This window comes from Rhododendron vialii, chromosome 1a (assembly GCF_030253575.1).
Source record: "Rhododendron vialii isolate Sample 1 chromosome 1a, ASM3025357v1".
Lineage (NCBI taxonomy): Eukaryota > Viridiplantae > Streptophyta > Magnoliopsida > Ericales > Ericaceae > Rhododendron > Rhododendron vialii.
Genome location: NC_080557.1, coordinates 9,066,933 through 9,091,794, shown reverse-complemented (window position 1 = coordinate 9,091,794; position 24,862 = coordinate 9,066,933). Strand labels below are relative to the sequence as shown.

At 38.8% G+C, this 24,862-nt stretch overlaps 1 protein-coding gene and 1 pseudogene across 2 annotated transcripts in view; one reads left to right on the top strand and one right to left on the bottom strand.

Moving 5' to 3' along the window:
- Nucleotides 1-24,862, top strand: part of LOC131298145 (F-box protein At4g09920-like) — a 64,629-nt gene that overhangs the window by 11,568 nt on the left and 28,199 nt on the right. Inside the window, exon 1 of one of the 2 annotated variants that reach the window (XM_058323480.1) lies at nt 21,516-21,657. The exons of the other annotated variant lie outside the window; for it this stretch is intronic. The gene's annotated coding sequence lies outside the window, so the exon portion shown is untranslated. Of the gene's footprint in view, nt 1-21,515; nt 21,658-24,862 lie in introns of those variants that run through there. 2 annotated transcript variants of the gene reach the window in all.
- Nucleotides 132-982, bottom strand: LOC131298214 (putative F-box protein At3g16210; annotated as a pseudogene).

Genomic DNA, 24,862 nt, shown 5'->3' with positions numbered 1-24,862 from the left:
TCAAAATTGAATGAAATTATGTAATCCGAAATGTTGATGTCAATAAGAAGCCAATGAAGAGAACCACTTAGATACGTTGGGAAACCTAGGTTATAGCCAAGGGATGAGCAAGGTGCACAACCAATCCTTTTTCATGACCTTGTGCCAAGTGTATGTATCTCAGCCACCGTTCCGCTATGAAATTCTCTGCCCGTAATGGGTTCACGGATTCGTTCATTAGTTCGGTCCTGTTGATCAAACATCCTGATCACTTTATACTCGTTTGTCTTTGGACTGAAACCCAAACCAGAATCAATAAACCTTTTGGAACTCTCATCAGCTTGCGTAGGAATCGGAAGGTTTATAAACTCCCCTGTGATCGGATTACACACCATAAAGGGATGGTTAAGTGATGGCTCAGACAAACAAAGCAATCCATTGCAAGAATTCACTACATTGAGCTTGTGTTCTTCGGGCCTCAAATTGAGGCACCGCTTTCGTTTAACACCACCTTTAGAACTACAACCCTCATTGGCATCACCTTCACCATTCATCACCAACTCTGTATTGCGAAGTGGGATCTTTAACTTGGTTTCAAGCTCCATTTGAAAATGGCTCTCAAAACCAGGGTTGTCTTCAGGTGGCTCAACCAAGTAAAGGTTTCTTGATATGTGGGTACGGGACGAGGACCAAATCAGAGGAAAAGCCTCTGCTCGCTCAAAGTGCAGCCTTGCAAATTCTGGGTCCGAGATTAGATTACGCCAGCTTACATACACATCTGCATACGAGCAGCCTCTTTGTAGAGAGTCTTAGCAGAATGTCAAATGAGATAGGCTTTGGGAGGTCTTCTAAGGAAGGACCCAAGTACTGATTTTGCTGTTTCTCAAGTTGGTCTTCTCCTTTGGCGACTTTAAGGGTGTTGAAACCCTTGGGCTTTCTTCCTCTTTTCATGGCTTTCCTATAAGTTTAGAACCTCAATAAAAATTGTGAAATCCCACATGTGGAAAATAGGAAATGGAGGTCGTATATAACAAATCGCGAGCAACTATTTGTATAACTCAGAAGTTAACCTTTTGACCCAGGCGCTTAGGCTAAGAGTTAGCAGGACTGATGCATGTCATTACAAAAATGGTTTAGAAGTTCTAATTGATTTAATAAATCCGAGCAGCATAGTAGGGCACTGAAATTTAGATATAACAGAGATAAATCAAATTCAGTAGACACATAAATACAGTGCATAGAGAACTATGTGACATCTGCAAAATTTTAAAATTTTTATAACCCTCGAACCTTTTTTTTCCTTCCTTTTTAACCTTGCTTGCTTGAGAGCAAAGTAAGATTATGCAGTATAGAGGAATTTGTACATTTCTTCAAAAATTCATAACACATCAACACTTTCTTAATCCGCTTATTAACTGTCCATGTATAGCACGGGTTCACTGCTAGTACATGATAAGCATGTGTGGAGAGAGAGACAGAGAGAGAGAGAGTTACCGGAATGCAATTCGACCAAACTTTACAAAAGACCACCGAGTCCTCAATAGGAAGCTCCAGGTAGAATCATGAGAAGAGAGGTGACAATATACTTCGATTTTTGGTGGTCAGAATTATAGAGTAAAGAGAAAACCCATCATCTTATGGCGGGAAATGGATTCGAATGCTTTGGCGCCAGGAAGAACTATTGGGAATGATTGTTTGTTAGCTTTTGAGAGGGGAATACAAAAAGGAACACGAAATTAGACAAGGCCATTAAGGGGTGTTTGTGTTTCCATTAAAAAAAAACTAAAAACTTAATGCATATTTTTTTATAATCAAAATTTAATGTATTTTACCATCTTGTTTTTACTAATAAAAATGTTTCAACATTTTAACATTTCGTTTTCACTAACAAAAAACTTGTCAACAAAAACTTCTACAATGATTTTATTTACAAATTCATTAATAATTTATTCACTGTTGAAAATACCTAAGAACTTTTCAACTATAAATAAAAATCTACAAATATTGATCACTCTTTTTACTTTTAATTTTGAACAAGCAAGTGTGGAGAGAGAGAGAGAGTTTTACGGGAATGCAATTCGACCAAGAGAAATTCTAGGTGCAAAGAAAATGAGCAAAAAAATATTCTTAAAGTGTACATAAATGGCTCAGATGCATTATACAGTGAATTTGAACCATTTATGTACACTTTAAAGATATTTTCTTTGCTAATTTTATTTGTCCTTAGCACTGCTTTTCGACCAAACTTTAAAAAAAAAAGCACCGAAAAACCCAATAGGAAGCTCCAAGTAGAATCTTGAAAGGAGAGGTGACAAAGCCTTTGTTGGGAGGTCAGTATTAAACAGAGGGAACCCATCTTATGGCGGGAAATCAATGCAGAATGATCTGGCGGGAAATGGATGCGAATGCTTTGGCGCCAGGAAGAAGTGGGAATGATTGTTAGAGCATCTCCAATCCAACACCCGCCAAATTCCTATTTGAGAGGATCAAATTAATCTATTTTATTTAAAAAGAGAGGATTATACTATTTAGAGCATCTTCAATCCAATACTCTATTTAAGAGTATCAAAATACTATATTTTGTTCATAAAGTGATTTAGAGGAAATCACTATTTCTATTTACTCCAACCACAAATCCTCTATTTTTCCCTCTAAAATCACTTTACGAAAAAAAAACCTTTTTTTATACTCTCTTAAGGATATGGTTGGTATAAAAATTTAGTAAGAAAATCTTACAAGGACAAAAACGTCTTTTAAAAAGGTGAACAGTGTTATGGAGATGATCCTCTATATTTTCTCTTACCCTCTAAATATAAATGATCAAAATCTAATACTCTCAAATGGAGGAGGGTTGAGAGGATGGGTTGGAATGCTTTGATACTCTCAAATAGAGATATAGAGCATGGGTAGGAGATGCTCTTATCTCAACTCCAACACATATATGGAGGAGATTCTGTCACGCCCTCGATTTTCAACATAATTAAGTAATACATTTCAATAAAAGAGAAACCTCGCATATCATATACGTTACCCAAATGAGTTTCCCACCTGTTTAATTTACAAACAAGTCCTTAAGTTTAGATAATTACAACTTTAGTCAAAAGAAAATTCAGTAATAATTAGTTACAAAACCACCTTTAACAAAATGAGATCTTCACAAAGATGACGAAATAACCAGTGATGTCAGCTTCCAAAAGTCTTTTACTGTCAAGCACATAATGCATGCAATCTATTGCCCGGCATCAGAACCTGAAAAGAAAGATTTGGTTGAGCTACACTAGCCCAGTAGAAAATTCTAAACTCAAGCTATATGCAATTTGAATGAACCATGCACCGAGAATGAATGAGTACTGACAGATACGCCTATACCACAAATGACTACCAACAAGCTGCGAATTATCGCCTAAGAGTCCTAGACTTCACATCAATGTCACTAGCCGTTTACTTCTTTAACTAGTTACATTATTAAACTCACGTCATCTCACACTTGTCTATAATCAAATCAAAACATCTTATTATTCTCCGTATGATAGTACAATCTTTCTCGTGTCCACATTGATCTTCATTAAATCCCTTAATTGCAAAACCTTTCTTTTCCTTTAATCCGGTATTTCCCATCAAATAATCACTAGGGTCACCTCGGGTCTAGTTCCCTCGAGCGCAGGGTCACCCCGAGTCTTTTCCCTCAATAACAATAATCAGGTGGGGTCACCTTGGGTCTAGTTCCCTCGAGCGCAGGGTCACCCCAAGTCTTTTCCTCCAATAATATGAATCAGTTGGGTCACCTCGGGTCTAGTTCCCTCGAGCGCAGGGTCACCCCGAGTCTTTTCCCTCAATAACGACCACTTGGGTCACCTTTCACACTTTTCACAATCGACATCATTTCATAATCAATTTCATCATCCCTTTGACGGTTATACCACTGAAATTTAATTAATCATTACGTGATTCCACAATTGGACACATTTATGCCTCCTCTTTGTTTACATACCCGCATCTTACATGACGTACTAGGCCCATACATAAAATCCTACAATACTCTGTCCATTAGTTATTCACTTTCATTCTGCTTCCCATTTTCACAAACATCCATTCATTCAATTGAATCCAAAGACCATTTAATCAATCACATGGTAATATAAGACCAACAATCTACCATATCGCATATACTCAAATACACACGTCCTCACCGTACCCCTATGTACATTTCCCGTACCTTCGCACACCACATATCAACCCACGACTAGACTCTACGATGCCCGATTATCTAGTTTCTATACTCGGAGTCCGTAAAAGAACGTACTAAAGGAATCTAAGAATTTTATGAGTCGAGAGAGAGAACGGATTGCACTACTACTCGTCGAATCCCTAGACATGTTCGCTCTAGTCCATTGAATGCCACTCTAAGTCAGAAACGAGTAATACTCGCCAAAACACTTGGAAGGATGCGTAAACAATCCCATTAAAGTCAATGAAAAGCTTCGACATGCGAGTTGAAAGATATATGGAAGCAGCTGAAAGATACTGCAGCAGCTCAAGAAAGCAGCTGAAAGCAGCTCAAACTCCTAATCTCCTACCGGTAGGCAGGCAAGTCCTACCGGTAGAACTTGAAAACAAAAGGGCCAACATCTGAACAAAGCCGCTTGACCTACCGGTAGGTAAAAAGTTCCTACCGGTAGAAGCACTTGACCTACCGGTAGGTGAGAAGTTCCTACCGGTAGAAATTGGGAACAGAAAGGTCAACAGTTGAACGAAATAATTTTTGTACTTGACCTACTGGTAGGTAATGAATTCCTACCGGTAGGAATCGAATTCGTTGAGCAGCTTTTGAGCTGCTGCTGTACGTTTGAGCTGGTTACGAAGGAATTTCTCAATCGTTCTACCGGTAGGTGAAGAGTTCCTACCGGTAGGGAATCGATTTTCTGGTAAATTAACAACGTTCTACCGGTAGAAAGGACGGGCCTACCGGTAGGAATCCAGGAAAAATAGACAATTCTGACAGCGACTACGAATTTTCAATCCAAACTTAAACACGACATTACAAGCACGATTCATGCACCAAATCACTCATAAAACATATAAAGAGAGGTAGAATTCCCTACCTCAAGTCGGGAAGCGAAACCCACGCAATTTGAGTAAGCCCTAGCTTCCGGAACCTCAAAATCAGTTGAATACTCCTCTCCGAGCTAGACCCAACTGAATACACGCTCAAGACCACGTACGGAGGGTGGAATGGAGGTCAATCTTCATGAGTTTTGAGAGTGGAGGTTGATTGGAGTTGATTTTGAGTGGGAGTGGAGGAGAGCCGAGAGAGAGATATGTGAGAGTTAGAGAGAGAGCCGAGAGATAGAAATGAGAAAGAGGAAAGCATTCCTCTGGGAATAATAGAGGTGGGGGAAATAATCCCATGCCCTCACACCACACACTCACACATGCACCTCTCATCTATTTACCTTTATATCCTTCCACAAATGCGTCAATCCATATATCCATACCGTTTATCTCGACAAGCCGTACAGTTATATAAAAAAAAAATATAGGCCTAAAATACGGGTCTCTACACCCTACCCTCCTTAAAAAAAATTTCGTCCTCGAAATTAGATAAGGCAAGCCTAATCATGCCAAGCATCACATCAACATACTCCAACTGTAACACTATCCATTATACAACAATTCAATTACCATCAAAGTCTATGTCTAGATTCACATCAAGCAAACCACAACAAACACGCGTATATCTTTCGAACTTCGTACCCCCATTTCCACGTAACCATGCACTAACAACATCGGCTTACCTTTCAACAATGGATTACACGAGTCTACGGTACGCATCGGTTTCTCATCATAGGACACTTAAGCTCCTAATTCAATTTCGGACCTTTCTAACACATGCAAAGGATTTATTTCATACCTCCTCAATCTCCGTATACATAATGCGTCATATATTTTGAAAAAGTTAGGCGGCAACGTCAAACGGTTCACAGTTTCTAAACTTTTCTTTATTATACAAATCCCATACACAATCATCTATCTCACCATTGAGATCTTACCTCCTAAGTATAACCAGATAATCCAATTGACTTCCCGAGACTTCCATCTAGAATGGGCGGTGATCAAGCGCCTCTTCCAAGTGGATTTCACCGGTTGTCGCCTGGGTATCCCAAAACACGCACATAGTGTCCGACACTTAAACTATCTTTCTTACGGTGAACGCTTCTTTTCTGCCCAGAACGAGACAAACCCCAACGCAACTATGCTTTACGAAATTCATGACTTCCCTTCTTCAAATAACATTGGGTGACGTCGACGGTCAACATAATCCTTTGGTCAGCCCTCCGCAGTTAGCAATCTTTGACGATCTTTACCTTTCTCTTTTCGGTCATTCTCCCTCGAGCTTCCAACTATCGTTGGCGAATCGAATTAATTGTTTTAGCGGGTCCATAACACAAGCCAATCCTTCTAAAGGCCGCACCAAATTTTCACTCTAGGTTGGGTCATTCTATATTACGAGAAGGATTCGATTCGTCATCTCAAATGAAACGAATAAGCTACAAAACTCAAGCAGCATTAATCAAGAATTTGAAGAACAGCAATAGGGCATCTGAAATTTAGAGAGCACTTGGAATCTTTACGGCGGTTCGGCAACAAACTCGAAGTACCTATTTATGCCAACTCACGAAATTTGAAGTGACAGGTCATAACTCTCTTATTGCTTTACAAGTCAGAGGAGTCAACGGATAACATTTTTCAAACGAAAGATTTCGATATTATGAATAAGTTCCAGGTAATGAGACTGATCTCGCGCAAACCAATTGATCCAAAATAGGAAATTTTCCATACTAGAAATGAGTAGAACTTTCAACAATTTGAGGCTAAGCATCACAAGATGAATCATGTGCCTCCAGAATCGAGGAACCACGACAGAGTAAAATACCATTGAAAGTAATTTCCACAATTGAATTTGTATTGAACGGTGTCAATGAATAGACATCAATAGATATGTCACCACAAGATTTGACTCCAACAATGGAAATTCGAACCAACCAAATAGGCAAGGGCAAACAAATAGATACAAAGAGGATATGAGTTCAAATCATATGACTTCTTAGTCATGGGACCACAATGAATGATGGCCCAAGCAGGCAATGATGGGTACAAGGTCTAAATTTTGATAGTGTTAACGAATTTGTATTTCATACGGTACATAGCTAAAGGTTGGGTTCAACAGATTGATGTTGCAAATTAAATACTCATATGGAATAACGGTTATAAGCAAACGACGAAAATGATAATCGCATCAAGGAAATCTAAACTGACCAATGAAAACTTATCTCAAGCAGGATGATGTCAAATAAGACCTCGAATAGGGAACGAGAAACACTTGTCAAATTTGATAGCAACAGTGTCATAAGATACTTCGCTATAAGAATTTAAATATGCCCAAGAAAAGTTAGGAAGGGATCGCATGACAATTGACTCAAATACTGAGAATTATAACGGGTCATCCACCCACTGGATTTCATGGAAGAATAAATTACGATACAATTCTGGCAATATTCAGCTCGGCCAATGAAAGATGGTAATAAAAGAAACAACTCTTCTAAACTCACATTTGAGATGTCACCAATCATCATGGATACAAACAATCCCTGTCCAAATCAGACCAAATCTCGATATAAGCAATTTAAAGAGGTCAAAGACAACACTTCAATACGGAATGATTAACCTCTAATCTCGGCAAATATGATCTATCGATATTTCTCAACACGCGTGGACTAAGATTTCTTATTTTCTATTCCAAACATGGACAAGAATAGGATTCTCAATGAGTGAAATGCTTCCAGATCAAAGGTATTGTAGAGAATGAGTAGCACAACTAGGAATAAATGATACCTCAAACAAGTGACGCTTCTAAGAGCTAGAGAATAAGGGGGGGTGGTAGTTTAGCGGCGGAACTGCATCTGTTGCTGTTTCGACGTATGTGTTTCCTGCTGCATCGAGCTCGACTCACCATGTACTCCCAATCCCCGAGGACAATTCCTTGCCATGTGGCCACGTTCACCGCAAGTATAACAAGATCCCCCACGCCGTGGACATTGAGAACGAATATGGCCAAACTGACGACATCGATAACACATAGTCTGACACTTGAGAAGAGCTCTTGGAGTCCCGATATAAAGAGGTGGCTTAAAGCCCTGCTGGTCCTGAGTAAAGTGATTTAATACTCTAGGTTTCTGCCTTCCTGAACTCTCAACACTCTTAGAAGATGATTTTGTGCTAACGACTCGATGCCTAATTTCTCCCACATTCACACCACCTTGCGCACCTTCCAGTGTCTCGACACCTTTTCCGCACTCAGCAATCTCAGGAAACATCGCTTCATCCCTGGTACATTGACTCACTTCATTCTCCCCGTTTGCACTACAGCCCTGGTGCTCACGATCCCCAGTCTCACCACACCTATCTCCACGTCTCGAAGACATCCTACTATGGAAGCATAAGAAATGAAATCATCAACATTAGCCACCTAATTATGTGCTACAGGTCTCCAACCTTTCCAACCGAAGTCAACAACTTTGTGCCACTCTATGTGATATATATATGCAATGTCACATCGACATACTGACTCTTCATGCAAGCACACATGTGATTTTTGTAAAAAGATGCATCGATTTTTTTTTGAACCCATGAGACCAAAAGTCTCCCCACGGTCTCGAGGTGTTCTAAACTTATGCTCTGATACCAAGTTGTCACGCCCTCGATTTTCAACATAATTAAGTAATACATTTCAATAAAAGAGAAACCTCGCATATCATATACGTTACCCAAATGAGTTTCCCACCTGTTTAATTTACAAACAAGTCCTTAAGTTTAGATAATTACAACTTTAGTCAAAAGAAAATTCAGTAATAATTAGTTACAAAACCACCTTTAACAAAATGAGATCTTCACAAAGATGACGAAATAACCAGTGATGTCAGCTTCCAAAAGTCTTTTACTGTCAAGCACATAATGCATGCAATCTATTGCCCGGCATCAGAACCTGAAAAGAAAGATTTGGTTGAGCTACACTAGCCCAGTAGAAAATTCTAAACTCAAGCTATATGCAATTTGAATGAACCATGCACCGAGAATGAATGAGTACTGACAGATACGCCTATACCACAAATGACTACCAACAAGCTGCGAATTATCGCCTAAGAGTCCTAGACTTCACATCAATGTCACTAGCCGTTTACTTCTTTAACTAGTTACATTATTAAACTCACGTCATCTCACACTTGTCTATAATCAAATCAAAACATCTTATTATTCTCCGTATGATAGTACAATCTTTCTCGTGTCCACATTGATCTTCATTAAATCCCTTAATTGCAAAACCTTTCTTTTCCTTTAATCCGGTATTTCCCATCAAATAATCACTAGGGTCACCTCGGGTCTAGTTCCCTCGAGCGCAGGGTCACCCCGAGTCTTTTCCCTCAATAACAATAATCAGGTGGGGTCACCTTGGGTCTAGTTCCCTCGAGCGCAGGGTCACCCCAAGTCTTTTCCTCCAATAATATGAATCAGTTGGGTCACCTCGGGTCTAGTTCCCTCGAGCGCAGGGTCACCCCGAGTCTTTTCCCTCAATAACGACCACTTGGGTCACCTTTCACACTTTTCACAATCGACATCATTTCATAATCAATTTCATCATCCCTTTGACGGTTATACCACTGAAATTTAATTAATCATTACGTGATTCCACAATTGGACACATTTATGCCTCCTCTTTGTTTACATACCCGCATCTTACATGACGTACTAGGCCCATACATAAAATCCTACAATACTCTGTCCATTAGTTATTCACTTTCATTCTGCTTCCCATTTTCACAAACATCCATTCATTCAATTGAATCCAAAGACCATTTAATCAATCACATGGTAATATAAGACCAACAATCTACCATATCGCATATACTCAAATACACACGTCCTCACCGTACCCCTATGTACATTTCCCGTACCTTCGCACACCACATATCAACCCACGACTAGACTCTACGATGCCCGATTATCTAGTTTCTATACTCGGAGTCCGTAAAAGAACGTACTAAAGGAATCTAAGAATTTTATGAGTCGAGAGAGAGAACGGATTGCACTACTACTCGTCGAATCCCTAGACATGTTCGCTCTAGTCCATTGAATGCCACTCTAAGTCAGAAACGAGTAATACTCGCCAAAACACTTGGAAGGATGCGTAAACAATCCCATTAAAGTCAATGAAAAGCTTCGACATGCGAGTTGAAAGATATATGGAAGCAGCTGAAAGATACTGCAGCAGCTCAAGAAAGCAGCTGAAAGCAGCTCAAACTCCTAATCTCCTACCGGTAGGCAGGCAAGTCCTACCGGTAGAACTTGAAAACAAAAGGGCCAACATCTGAACAAAGCCGCTTGACCTACCGGTAGGTAAAAAGTTCCTACCGGTAGAAGCACTTGACCTACCGGTAGGTGAGAAGTTCCTACCGGTAGAAATTGGGAACAGAAAGGTCAACAGTTGAACGAAATAATTTTTGTACTTGACCTACTGGTAGGTAATGAATTCCTACCGGTAGGAATCGAATTCGTTGAGCAGCTTTTGAGCTGCTGCTGTACGTTTGAGCTGGTTACGAAGGAATTTCTCAATCGTTCTACCGGTAGGTGAAGAGTTCCTACCGGTAGGGAATCGATTTTCTGGTAAATTAACAACGTTCTACCGGTAGAAAGGACGGGCCTACCGGTAGGAATCCAGGAAAAATAGACAATTCTGACAGCGACTACGAATTTTCAATCCAAACTTAAACACGACATTACAAGCACGATTCATGCACCAAATCACTCATAAAACATATAAAGAGAGGTAGAATTCCCTACCTCAAGTCGGGAAGCGAAACCCACGCAATTTGAGTAAGCCCTAGCTTCCGGAACCTCAAAATCAGTTGAATACTCCTCTCCGAGCTAGACCCAACTGAATACACGCTCAAGACCACGTACGGAGGGTGGAATGGAGGTCAATCTTCATGAGTTTTGAGAGTGGAGGTTGATTGGAGTTGATTTTGAGTGGGAGTGGAGGAGAGCCGAGAGAGAGATATGTGAGAGTTAGAGAGAGAGCCGAGAGATAGAAATGAGAAAGAGGAAAGCATTCCTCTGGGAATAATAGAGGTGGGGGAAATAATCCCATGCCCTCACACCACACACTCACACATGCACCTCTCATCTATTTACCTTTATATCCTTCCACAAATGCGTCAATCCATATATCCATACCGTTTATCTCGACAAGCCGTACAGTTATATAAAAAAAAAATATAGGCCTAAAATACGGGTCTCTACAGATTCTCTATTTTTTCCTTCATCCTCTATATTTAGAGAATCAAAGTTCATTCTCCCAAATGGATGAGAGTTTTAGAGGATGGGTTAGAGAATGTTTTTCCTCCAAAATAAAGAAATGGAATATGGGTTGGAAATGCTCTTAAGGGTGTTTGGACTCGGATCCTGTCCATTTTCCCTGGACCAGTTTAGTTCATTTGGGTGTATCCGAGTCGTCCAAAAGTATTTTGGACAGTTTGGATTTAAAATGAGTGTTTTTTATTTTAATTTTTTTAAGAGATTCCTTTAAATTTGAGCCGTCCAAAACACTTTTGGACGGCTTGGATGCACCAAATGGACTGAACTGGTCCGGGAAAAATGGACAGGATCCAGCCCCAGGGTGTTTCCACTAAAAAAAAACACTAAAAATTTAATATATTTTACCATCTCGTTTTTATTAACAAAAAAGTTTCAGCATTTTACCATCTCGTTTCCACTAACAAAAAAGTTATCAACAAAAACTATTTTTGCAATAATAACTCTACTCAGAAATCTATTAATAACTTAATTATTCACTATCGAAAATACCTAACAACTTCACAATCATAAATAAAAATCTCCAATTTTTCACTACCTTAAACACCTTTAGTTTCAGATGTCCAAAATAGTAGTAGTACTTTGTTATTTTTACTCCAAAAAAATCTTTAGTTTAGAAAGTTTCATGACCTTCCTCATAAAAAAACAAATTTACGAGTTTCTGATTATTTAACAAGCATTTATTTAATACTTCATTCGTCCTTTTTTAATTGCCCATTTCGGAAAATTCAACTCTTTTTAGAGACATGATGGGATATGCAAATTTTTTTGTAATGGAAATCAAAATTTCAGGGTCGTTCGACTCACTAATCAACGGCTCGATTCGTTCCACTCGCTTATCAATCTAATTGCCAATCTAATTACGTGCGACTGTTGGAAAAGCAAGGGAGTGTTTTGTTAATTTCAAAACAATAGAGAGGTTCTTGCACATTGTAAATCTCACGGAAGTCTCTTTTGGGTTTCCTTTTCGAAGTTGGAACAAATTTTGTAAACACGCCATTCAATAATATGAGGTCCTACAATATATTTCTACAATCCTAGTTATTTATTTTTGCAGTTTTAGACGTCTAGATCACTAATGGCAAAAATCAAATTGATCAAACATCAAGAAATGTTTTATTGAAATCAATTGAAAAACATAAAGAATTTAAACATCCATTTATCTTAACAAATGTAAAAATTTAACATTGCTACCGATTTTATTTTTTCCCCAAAACAACAGTATGGTAGTGGTTAGTTGTTACAGTCGTTTGGATGGTGAGAAAGGGAGAATTAAGGCTCCATTTGTTTCGATGTAAAAATATTTTATAAAAAATAAATTTTAAACTTATATTTTCAGATATTTGTTTGGCACATAAAAAAATAATAGAGTAAATTACACTTTAAACTTTCTCTTTTGTCTCTTTTCTTTCTGTGTGTCAGATTTCAATCAAAGAAGAGAGAGAGAGAGAGAGAGAGAGAGAGAGAGAATTGGGGAAAAAGTGGGAAACGAATGAGATTTTAGGCTGATTGGTTGCAGACCAAGGGATAACGTAGTCCTTTGCGCAAGGTGAATTGAATCGGAAAATAACTTACGGGTGTTTTGAGCAAAAGTTGTTTTACCTCCATTTCAAGAAATTTTTTTACAAGTAAAACATTTTACACCCACTTCATCCAACCAAACATCGAAAAATGAGTAAAATATTTTTTACGTTGAAACAAATGGAGCCTACGAAAAAGAAGCCATTTCTCACCAAATCTCACCATTTTTTGTGAGATTGGGTGAGAAAAGAGAAGGGTTTTTTTTTTTTTTTACTTTTCTCTATATTTCTCGTCAAAATATTCAATCCAAATGAGGTTTCACAAGAAACTATAACCATTCTCGTTCTTTTCTCGTAAAATCCCTCTATCCAAAGTAACGATTACAGTCCCTTTGGATGGAGGGGTGAGAAAAGAAAAGAAAGAGGTGTGTTCTCCTTTATTAGTGAGAAAATAAAGGAAATGGGTGTAATTTTTCACCCTCCCATCTAAATAACAGTGAGAAATCAAATTCTTAGACTGGTAGAGTTCCCGTGACTCTTCGATGAGCTAAAATTCTCACATTCTCATCTCTAGCAAACCTGGTACTCTCTTTCTCTCTTCTCCGGCGACGCACAGTCACTCATCCGACGACGATCCAACGAGGGGGTGGACCACATGCTCCCTTTTCTCACGAAATCTCGCCACTTTTGGCAAGAAATGGAACTGGGCTTGGGAGGGGTTCTGGTCTCCCTCCGTCTCTCACCCTCTCTCGCCTTCTTTCCCTTCCAAACGAGTGAGAGATTGAGCTCTCTCTCCCGTTTCTTTTCTTCTCTCGCGAATTCTCGCCTACCAAACAAGCTATTAGTGATTACAAAAGAAGTTGAGCACTCCACGATGACTCAAACTAAAGACAGATCTCTTAGAAGAGGAGTAAGGACCAACCACACACTCACATGGATAATGTTGGTTCTCCAAAATGAACCATTTTGTGTGTTTAAAGTTAAACTTATTAGAAAAAGGAAAAATGAAAAATATATTTGGGAATTCGAAAAGATTTCAAAATTTTAAAAGAAGGAACAATTTTTTTATAAAAATCTCCCAAAAACAATAAAAAGGATTATAAAAAAGATAAGAAAAGTCATGTACTGGATTCTTAAAATAATTATTTATTTAAGAATAAATACTTATTTCTAAATTAAAAGTGATGTATTATTTTATTCAAACTCAACATTTAATAAATCAAAGTAGAATAATAAGTCATTACATCCCAAATTATTCTCAAATTAAGGATAGGGAGGGGTATTATGGGAAATTTCTACTCTTCACTATTCAGGGTGGTTGTCTTCTTCGGCAATATTTTGCTCAGCTCCATATTGCTCCAGATTGTAATACGTCTCATGTTCGCCTTCTAAGTCAGGCATAAAATGCCAAGGCCACAAAAGTAACACTATGAACTTCTAAGATCAGCAGTTAACTCTTACTCAGTTAACTCTTACTCCTATGTCCCATACTTTAGCAAATATAATATTTACAAAACCTCAAACAAAATTTTAACAATCAAACATTATAAATGTCATACAAATAAAAGTGTCAAGTGTTGGTTTCAGAATAGTGTATCGTACTCCGTGTCAAAACGTCAATTGCACTTATTATTAAATCTTTTTCCTTCAGCACTGGTTCCGTTTACTCTCTCTTTCAAAATGAAGGTCGACCATGCATTTACAAACTCTAGTTCCGCCGTTTCGGTCTCCTAGGTTTACTCATGTCACGACCCAAAACCAACCCTGGAAGTCGTGACCGGCCAAGCGGGTGTTAAGCCGCCGAAGGCCTGCTCATAGTCTAGTTTAGGGATTTCTCACATCAATGTCATTTTAAACCATATAAGCAAGGTATGCGGAAGCGTAGAATAAATAACATAATCCCAGAGCTTCTAAGTGTACAAGTATAAAATTACAAACCATTAGACTACACACAATTCTCAACGGTTATTCTAGCACCCCATTCAGCCCACAACTTGCTATCTACCTTAACCTGAAAAATTAGAAAAGATTTTCATAAGCCGAAGCTCGGGTGAGAAACGTATACCAAAGTTACAAGTTTGACCATGGAAATACCTCACTTAGTAAAATAATTCAAGAGCAAAGCACATTTCAAATATTCTCATCAAATTCTCCAGTACACGCATTTTAGTCCATAAGCTCATTTCTTTGGTCCAAAAGATGGACCCTTTTCATTTCATTTCTCTTTCAACTTTTGCACTTTTGAGCGATAATAGCATTCAACGGTATTTTTGCCAGTCGGTTGGGGAGCGACCCCATTGAAGAGTGGTAAGATATCATTACCCAGTGATGCTTGGTTGCATCTCCTACCTTATTACTTCACACCACTAGTATCTTTACCCGTCCCCTAGCGCTCGGGACACCGTTCGAATGAATCATATTATCACGAGCATGTACTCGCAACCAGTAAAATTCAAGCTTCCAAAACATATTGCCATGGTCTAATTTAATTGCAACTCAAAAGATTTACAAACCAGCCATCGCATGCATTAACATCAATTAAACCAACGAGGAAGTTCAAATTCTATATTTTCTAGCAAAATCAAGCAATGGCATCTCATTCCAAAATTTCAGAAAATACATGTAACTAAAGTATGCGCAACTCACCAAAAAGAAGTAGCCTTTAGCTTTAACACGCGATCACTTGCACCTAAACACATAATTATCGTGACAATTACTCACAAAATCACCTTTACTACCAACTTAGCTAAAACTAGAATAGTATCATTTTATAACTTAGTTTCAACCATCTTCGGACAAAATTCCCAAGTTCAGGCTATTTTTCGATGTTCCAAGCTCGGGGTTGTTCCGTCATAACTAGAAGGCTAGGGTTAAATTTTGTCTTCTTTAATAGCGAAGGGGTTTCAAAAGGATTCCTGGAGAAATCTCAAATTCACTTCAGTTAACTCAATCAGTATATTTTTATTTCCGGCTTCGACTGCCAACAACGATTTGGTATTACAGGCACCTAGATTTCTAATGCTTCAGTTAGAGACTTAGTTATTGAAAATTTCGTGTTAATCATGTTGAGTCGTAATTTCGGAATTTGCCGAAAAGAGGGGTTTTCTGTTTTGAGCAGATGGCGGAGAGAACCCGAGAGAAAGTGAGGACTGAGGTAGAGGAGCGATGGTTTGCAATATTGTGCGTGAGTTGTGTGTCCTGTACGAATCACTCTATTTCCTAATGTAGATACATGAAATACACATTTTAATGTAAATTAGAGAGTAAGAAAGTCAGATTACCAGAAGAGAGAAAAAGGGAGTTCAGCAGTGGAGTCTTCCGACGAGCGGCGTGTTCGACGGGATAGTAGTCGATTACAGGAGTTCGCTGCTCTTCTTTTCTTTTTTTTTTTCCTTTGCTCTCTCTCTCTCTCTCTGTAATCGGTGGAAGAAGACAGGGGAAAGGTTGATATCCTAATTACTAAATGTAATTAACAAATATAATATCCTTCTTATACATGAATTTATATACTTCGGTTGGCCGGATTCAAAAGGTGAATCAACGCCCATTTCACCCATGCATGCCACATGTCACCACTTTGCACCACGTTGCACCACGTGGCGCTTCGCGTCCGATCGTTGGTATTCTAGTCTGTTCGCGTACAAATTTTGGTCTCCAAAAATTCTTATAATTTCAACATAAACAAATAAAAATATGAGGATCATCGTAGCGGTGTTCGATTTTCAAGGAAAAATCCTAACTTAAAATAACTCGTACAGTGTATCAGATGTAACTCAATTGTCCCTTAGTATTTACAAAATTAAATCAGAATTCACACATTCATTCGGATTACGATACGCTTCGCGTAGCCTAACTTACTATTAGAATTAAATTAGAGTGTCAAGTTCCTATTCGGATCACGTGACTAGAATTTTTAAAGTCAGGATTTTACAACTCACACATTCCCAAACACTGGTTCCATCGTTTCGGTCTTCCAAGTTTTCTCACACACACCCAAACTCTGATTCCGCCGTTCCGGTCTCCTAGGTTTATACATGTCAAAATTTCTCTTTTACTCTTTTCGTTTTCGTATATCGTTTTCTCAGTTCTCGTGTCTCATACACATGCATCATCTTCTCGCGAACACATTATTCTTTCAAAGCTTGTTAACATCACGCGGTATCCCTACTTTCATGCTTTTTTGCTTTACTTCAGGCATTTTTCTGACGATACATAAAACAGAAGCAATCAAGACTAACATTCTGTAAATATTCACTTTTAACATTAAACATACAATTTTATTATGCACGGATATTTAGTAGTCAACTCCAGTAACCCAGTCCTAAATCATACTCTTACTAAAGAAATAAACATTTCAACTAGAATTTCCAGTGGTCACTTTCTATAGTTTCTCATTTGTAAACTTTATCTTTCAAGTCTATAATTACTTTTAAATCTAGTCCGAGTACAATTTCTCAAGAAAACATAGATATTACTTGCTACTGTCCAAATAGTATTATCAATTTTTTTTTTTAGCATGCAATAATTATACAAGCCTATTCTTGTTATTTTAGCGAAAAATTTAACGGTAATATACTTAGGTAAGTAGATAGGAGGTTTCTACCTTCTTCTTTTTTTGACGGTAGCGGGTTGACTACGTGTAGACACCCCATTCTGGACCATCCAGTTAACGCTATTTTTGGTCTTTTATTTTCCCAATGACGATTATGGTTAAGAACAGTCTACGGACGATGGTGTGTTTGAGCTTTGAGCGTCCAGAACCTCATTCAAACCCATTTCAAACCTTTCAAGCCAGAGCCAAACGGCCCCAGCAAAACCCAAACTGGCTTACACCAGTACTTTGATGACGTACGCCAGTTAACTGCCACGTGTCGGTCATCGACCGTTGACTCAGTTATATCTGGCGCACGCAGGTCAAAGAATGGCGCACGCCAGTCAAGCCCAGTCAAATCAACTTTATTTAGCCACATGGACGAGACTTTTGTGCCACCCTAACGTCGGCTACAGTCTCCCTGATAATTACATTCGGCAGGGACGTTCCCCCTCTCTCCTACACCCTCCATCAAGCCAAGTCCCATGCATTTAATGCATGGGAGGCTCTCACTCTTAACCCATCCAGCCAAACCAGGCCTTAACCCAACTGATCTCAGTCCCTCTCTCCTCTATAAATACCCCCCTTACATTCATTTGCAAGGGGTTAACCACATAAAGAGCCCAAAGCCCTTTTTCTTCTCTCTCTCTCTCTCTTCTCCTCCATTGAAAGAGGAAGCAAAGAGGCCTTTCAGTCACACACTCCATTGATACATCCCTCACATTGTCACTCTTTATCTCTCCAAATCAAAGCTCAAGCCATCCATTCATCCCAACCAAAGGTATACCACCTTTGTATTTCTTTCTGTTTTCAACTCCTGAGGGGAACCAGTAAAGTCCAGGCTAGTAGTCAATACTAGTCCTGGCCTTAAACTGGTAAAATATAACAATAGTGCAAGATGATTAGTGGCGCACGCCAGTAACAGTAAGCCGTACGCCAGCCCTGGCAGTACGTGCACTACTGGCGTTGGGATTATTGATCATCGTTTCTGCTAACTTACATTTCTGTCAATCACCTTAGCATGCTAATAACCAGTTTACTGCTTTCTGTGTATTTAGAGCCGTTTAGCTGTAGTGGTTAATGTTTACTCCTTATCTATTTAGAAGGCCTTTGGGATACTTCTGGTCATGTTCTAGAGCCCAGATGATGCAAAGCCAACCACTGGATTAAAGTGAAACTGGCGTACGGTTGTCTACGACTGGCGTATGACAGTTTTGTCAGGATCCAATGGCTGGCCCTTGCATCTTAGCTTAGTTTTGGCCTCTTTTATGTCCCCACACTGTTTTGGGGTATTCTGTTGTTTTTCGTGGCTTGAAGCCATCTCATCTGTCTGTAACTATATATATCCTGCTCTGTTAATTGCGTGGTCTGTCCTGGGTGTGTGCTGGTCCCTTTCCAGAGCCCAGAGGGTTGCAAACAAAGACTGTGAGATCAGATCAGTGGAGTACGCCCGTTTGATGGTGGCGAGCGCAGGTTGTACCAGCATGCAATGGTTCGGCTAGTGTATGCTGGTGCGGAGCCTGCTCACGTCCCTTCAGGGCAGCGTACTTCAACTTATTCAGGTTGCTCAGTGCTTATTCTCAATCTATATTTATCATTGCAAGCAAGTCATCCATAAACATTTTATCACATAAATGCAACTTGTTATAGTTTTAATCCCCATTAACTGTTTCCCCCGCCCTAACTGGCTAAAAATGACTAAATAAGAGAAAAATGCAAAAAGTTTTATAAAAATGCCTAAGTAGAGACCGATCTCCGGATTGGGCGAGAGGGGTGCCATAAAACCCTTCCCCTCTCGTAACCTGGCTCCCGAACCTCAGATATCGAAGGTGACGACGGATCGGTCTATGCCTTTTTCAAAATCAAACAAACGTGGCAAACGTTTTTGAGTTCGATTCCTTGGGTGTTTCACCGCTAAAACCCGAGTGACGACTCCGAATCGAGGCGTTTCGCCGCGCATTTAAGAAAAAGGGCCGCACCCAATTTTATAAAATGAAATCTCCCGGGGGCGCGTGCCCACACTACGATAGCATCAAATCGGATCGTAAACGGTACGTCTCTGTTAAGTCTTGGTTTGACCGAACACCGCCTTTTCCTTTTAGGAGAATGAAAGGCAAATAAAAAAAAATTAAACTAACTGGAAAGTGGATCTCAACTCTTTCTCTCTTTCTGTTCCTCACAGATTTTCCAAAAGAGGAAAGAAAGATGGGTGGTTTGGTGGGTTGGAATTGAGAGTATTTATAGGCAGTACTCTTTCTCTCTCTCATTTATCTTCCGGTCTCACACACACTCTCTCTTAGAGTACTTATGAGCCTATGCACTAGGATGAAGTAGGCCTTCTATGATAAGATTTTTCCAGGCTATCCAAATCTTTTTCCTTCTCTCTCCCTCTCTCTCTCTCCCTCTCCTTCTCTTTTATATATATATATATATATATATATATATATTATAGGATTGTCATAGCCTTGTCTTTAGTCCTTACTGATGGAAGTTAGGATAAAAATCCCAACTTCTCCCTCTCTCCCTATTCGACAATCTCTCTCTTTCTCTCTCTCACACACACACACTTACTTTCTAAATTTTAATTTTCTAGCCTACAAAGCTATTATAGGTTGACATGATGATACAAGTGGGAAGAAAATCTGATGGCAGTCTTATCTCTTCCTCCCTCTCTTCTCTTGACAATCTCTCTCTCTCTCTCTAGAGAGGTATTCTTGAACAAGCAGAAATAAGGCCTGAACACGTGGTACGTGAGATCATGGTATAAATATAATGGGGACAGTCGCCGAGCAGGACGATAGTCGGCGATGTGGATTGGTGACATGAGAAGTCATTGGTCCAGAAAGATTGTACGGGGTCTTGGTCCAGTGAACATGAGACGTTATTGGACCAAGAGACTAATAAAGGAACGGTAACATGTGAAGTCACTGGTCTAGGTAGTTTGTTCGGCAAAAAGGCCGAATAGGAGGAGCTCCTGAGAAGACATTGGTCCAAGTAGTTGATAAAGGACCAGTTACATGTAAAGTGACTGGTCCAGATAATTTGTTCGGCGAAAAGATAGCCGAATAAAGAAAGAACTCCAATCAAGTGCTGGAGTAGAGGAGACACTCTGGGAAGTTCCAGAACAGTGGTGTTCCGTAAAGGAATGAGATCCCGAGAATATAGGATCCAGGAAAGATACCCAACGGGACTGGAATGTTAGGCCAATTATGAAAAAAAGTTCTAAAAGGACTAAGGTAATGAACTGATAATGGAACGAGAATCCAAGATATCTTGGGTTTCCTATGCGAGGTAGGTTCTTTGGGGATGGAAATGCCATTCCGCTCTCTCCATGTATGTGTATGTACATTTATTATGGCCTCCCAAATCTAAATTTAATAATTTAGGATTTGTTTAATAATATCAATACTCAAATAAATAAATAAAAAGATAATTGAGTAAAAGAAATTTTATTGATAAAAATTAGGGTTGTTACAGCAGGTTTTTGTATTTATTCAAAAAGTTTTCGCATTTGTTAGTTTCGCGTCAATTGTTGTGTGTATTATTGGTCGTCCCGATGAGAAGAATTGAAAAAATAAAAAAATTAATATACAAACTAATTTTTTTTAAAAAAACTAAAAAGTATGGCTTTTTGACTGATTTTTGTATTTATTCAAAAGAAATTTGAAATTGGACCATGAATTTTTTTTTGATTCCCATTATTGAGAAAAACCAATAATTTATTTTTTGAACCTAAAAAATATGATTTTTTAAATAAAAACGACAAAAATAAGGCAAGTGGCCTTTTTTTTTTTCGGTCTTGCTATTGTCAGCCCAATGGGCTGACGATAAAAACACACTATAAATTAAGGAAAACACGCATTTCTGTGTACTTTTTATACTCTTTAATACACATTCACAATCTCCCTATTGTCAGCCCACTGGACTGATTTTAGAATTTTTCTTCTTTTTTAATCTGCAGCGAAGTGGCTTGGCGAAGTATCCAATGAGGAGAGAAGTTACGTCCGTTTGAGGAGGGCGTATAAATAATTTCTCTCTCTACTCTCTCTCTCTCTAGTCTCCAACAAAACAATTGCTCCTCTTACCGACGTTCTTCTGGTTAAGCCCAGTTTAGGGTTTTCTTGACCAAGCAATCTTCTGGTTAGTTCTTCCTCCCTCTTCTTTTAGGTTAATTAACTAGAGGCCGTGCAGCGTGTGTGCCCCGGAAGATAGAATTGATTATTACTCTTGCTCTCATCTTTATTGGATTGAATTGGTTTGTAGCTGTAATCTATGAACACGAAATTGACATAATCACAATTATCTTTAGTTTTACTGCCCGATACTAATTTTTATGGAGTACATCGGGTAGAAGACTCAGGGATACGGATATACATATAGGGAGAGAAACCCTAGAGTCTAGTAGGGGCCTTGGCAACCACAATGCAAATTGAGGGAGGAAGAAGAGGGGGAAGGAAAACCCTGGAACTTCTATCGCGCCTCGACTCCAGAACTGGAAGGAGATTGGATAAATATAGGAGAGAACGGGACAAGAGACTCGGCCGCGGCCCTCAACAGGTCCACTTGGTTCTGACCTCCTTCGATTCACACACTTGGGTCGACCTTTTATAGACTCTTCCAAAATTGTGAAAGTAAAATTTACAGAAACAAACCTACTAGTGGAAGGTAATGACGAATCAACCACCATCCTTTTTTTGGCAGACCATATCACATCGAGAGAGAGAGAGAGAGAGAGAGAGAGAGAGAGATAGATATTACAGAAACAAACCTACTAGTGAAAGGTTATGACGAATCAACCACCATCCTTTTTTTGACGAGAGAGAGAGCGGGGGGGGGGGGGGGGGGGGGGGGGGGTGGGGGGGCGTTAAGGTGGTCCTTGACTGGACCTTTGAGGTGCATCTTTGACTCTCTGTGTGGATGAATCATTTGGATTTTTATTTTGCTGTGAAAGCACAATATTGAGTCATTGACAGTCAAATGCCTAAAAATGTATGTATGCCCATCACTCGAGAGGATACATATGAAGAGTCTCACATGTGTCACAAACATGACATGAATGAGGGTGCAATTCCGCTATGTTATTGAACTACAGGCTAATGACAATAGTCAAGTTGTTTCCGCTAAATGTTATTTTATTTGATGTATGTGAGAAGAATGATATGCCTAGAAATCCGTGAAAATATGTGTCTTAGTCCATTTAGTTTTGCGGAAACGCTCCCTGAAGATATGACTAGAAATGCATAAGTATACACGTGAATGTATGGTTATCAGTTTGGGCAGTTATTCTACTTAGTTACCCAACGTTTCAAATTGCTCCATTACTTAGAAGGGCATAGGATCCCTTTTACCCAAACTCTCCCTTGTCTCATGTCTTCTCTCAACTACACCTAGAGCTAAGAAGTATGGTTATAGACATAGGAAATGGAACATGAGAAGGAAACAACAATTTTCCTATAGTTGGGACACATATATGTTGGAGTCACGTTGAAAGAAAAATAGGTATCATAGTTGCAACTTACATACAATAAGTTTATACAAAAAACAAAGACTTTAACTTTTCTGAAGATATAGAAACAATGAAGTTTACGATATTCAAGATTTAGGCAGCCACTGCAATGTTAACTATGTCTAACATATAAATATGACAACCTAACGTGTTTCCAACGTGCCCTAAACTTGTCCCGACTAAAATATTGTAATAAACTAAGCGGACACATATTTGGTAGTGATAGACCACCTCTGTGTCGCAGATGTGTTGGATGGGGATACGTGAGGCTAGTTGACATATATCGTGCTTCTTAGCATTAAAGAATAGGGATTTGATACAGGATCACATTGTAGAAGGATGTTGGCTAACTCCAACACCAAGAAATAAGAACACTGGGTATTTTTGCAGGTCTGGATGTTGGTCTAGGGGATGTGATTTTGAACCAACCTTAGTGGTTATGATTCTTATGAAATTAACCGCTTTCCACTTATTTGACTCAAACTTCTTTAATCTTTATTTCTGGATGTTGGTCTAGGGGATGTGATTTTGAACCAACCTTAGTGGTTATGATTCTTATGAAATTAACCGCTTTCCACTTATTTGACTCAAACTTCTTTAATCTTTATTTCAAATTTTCTATTGCTTTAACAAATTAATCAGCAAAACAAAACCCGCCAACTCGGACAACCTATCTTCCATGTTGTACCGAAAAGTTTTTTTCTTTCTCTTTTTTATTCTTTTAATCTGTATATGTTCTTCACTATACCTATTTTACTAGTGTATTTTGTTGGTTAAAATACAGACTCTTCTTCTTTTCTACTCTTCTCTTTCTTTTTCATTGTTGCTTTGTTTTCTTTTCTTGTTATAGCCAAATGCTTTGCTCAATTGGTCTTTCTTGCATTCACATTCTCTCTCTCTCTCTCTCTACTTTGCTTTCTATTTTTGATTTTCACTGACTACCAGAGACAATGGATCAGGTAAACATCTTTCTTTCTTATTGAGCTCTTTTGGTAGGCACTGTTTTCGTATAGGTTGTGCCCCTTCTGGCTCTTTTCTTTTGCATACATGCTTTCTTACCTTCCCCCAAAACAAAAAGAAAGATCAGGTACCACACCATACTCATCCAGATATATAGATATAGATTTTGTTGAAAAGGTATTTATTTTTAGTAAAAGCTTTAGCAGGTTGAATTTGCATCATTTGCTAGCCGTCAAGAAATGTATTGTACTTGCCAATTCGCGAAAAAAGGGAAGTGATTAGTTGACAAGAGCAGTAAAAGTAATCTCAAGGATGTGGACTTCCGATTCTAGCTGCTTACTTGGCTTTAGTTTTCCTTGGTCTTCTTGTGGAATGCATCATTAACATAGAGAATGTAGAGATGTTTACATGATGATGACGTGCGACAAAATTTTAAGAGCTCATTGCCTATGCGACTAGCACTTCTCAAATACCAAAATGCTTGGTACACTACCCTTTTACACTACATAGTTACACTACATTTTGTGTGGAGCCCACTCTGGGTCCCACAAAAATCCAAAAAAATACCTATAAATTTTAAAATATTATTTTATAGGGCTCTGTAAAAAATCAGGTCCAGTGAATATCGGTAAGTATTATTACTAGATTCGTAGGGGCGAAACTGCTACGGATATATTGGTATTTGGTTGAGGTCGATCATGAATTTGAGGTATGATTTTGAATCGCTTTGGATATGGGTGTATATTTTTGCTATCTTGAGATTTGGAAAATTTGTGAATAAAAATTACCATGCCATCCCTCGAATTGTATTCCCATGTTATTTTCCATTGACGAAAATTGTAAAAGTATGTATGTGAAGGTCATGAATTATATTGAAGA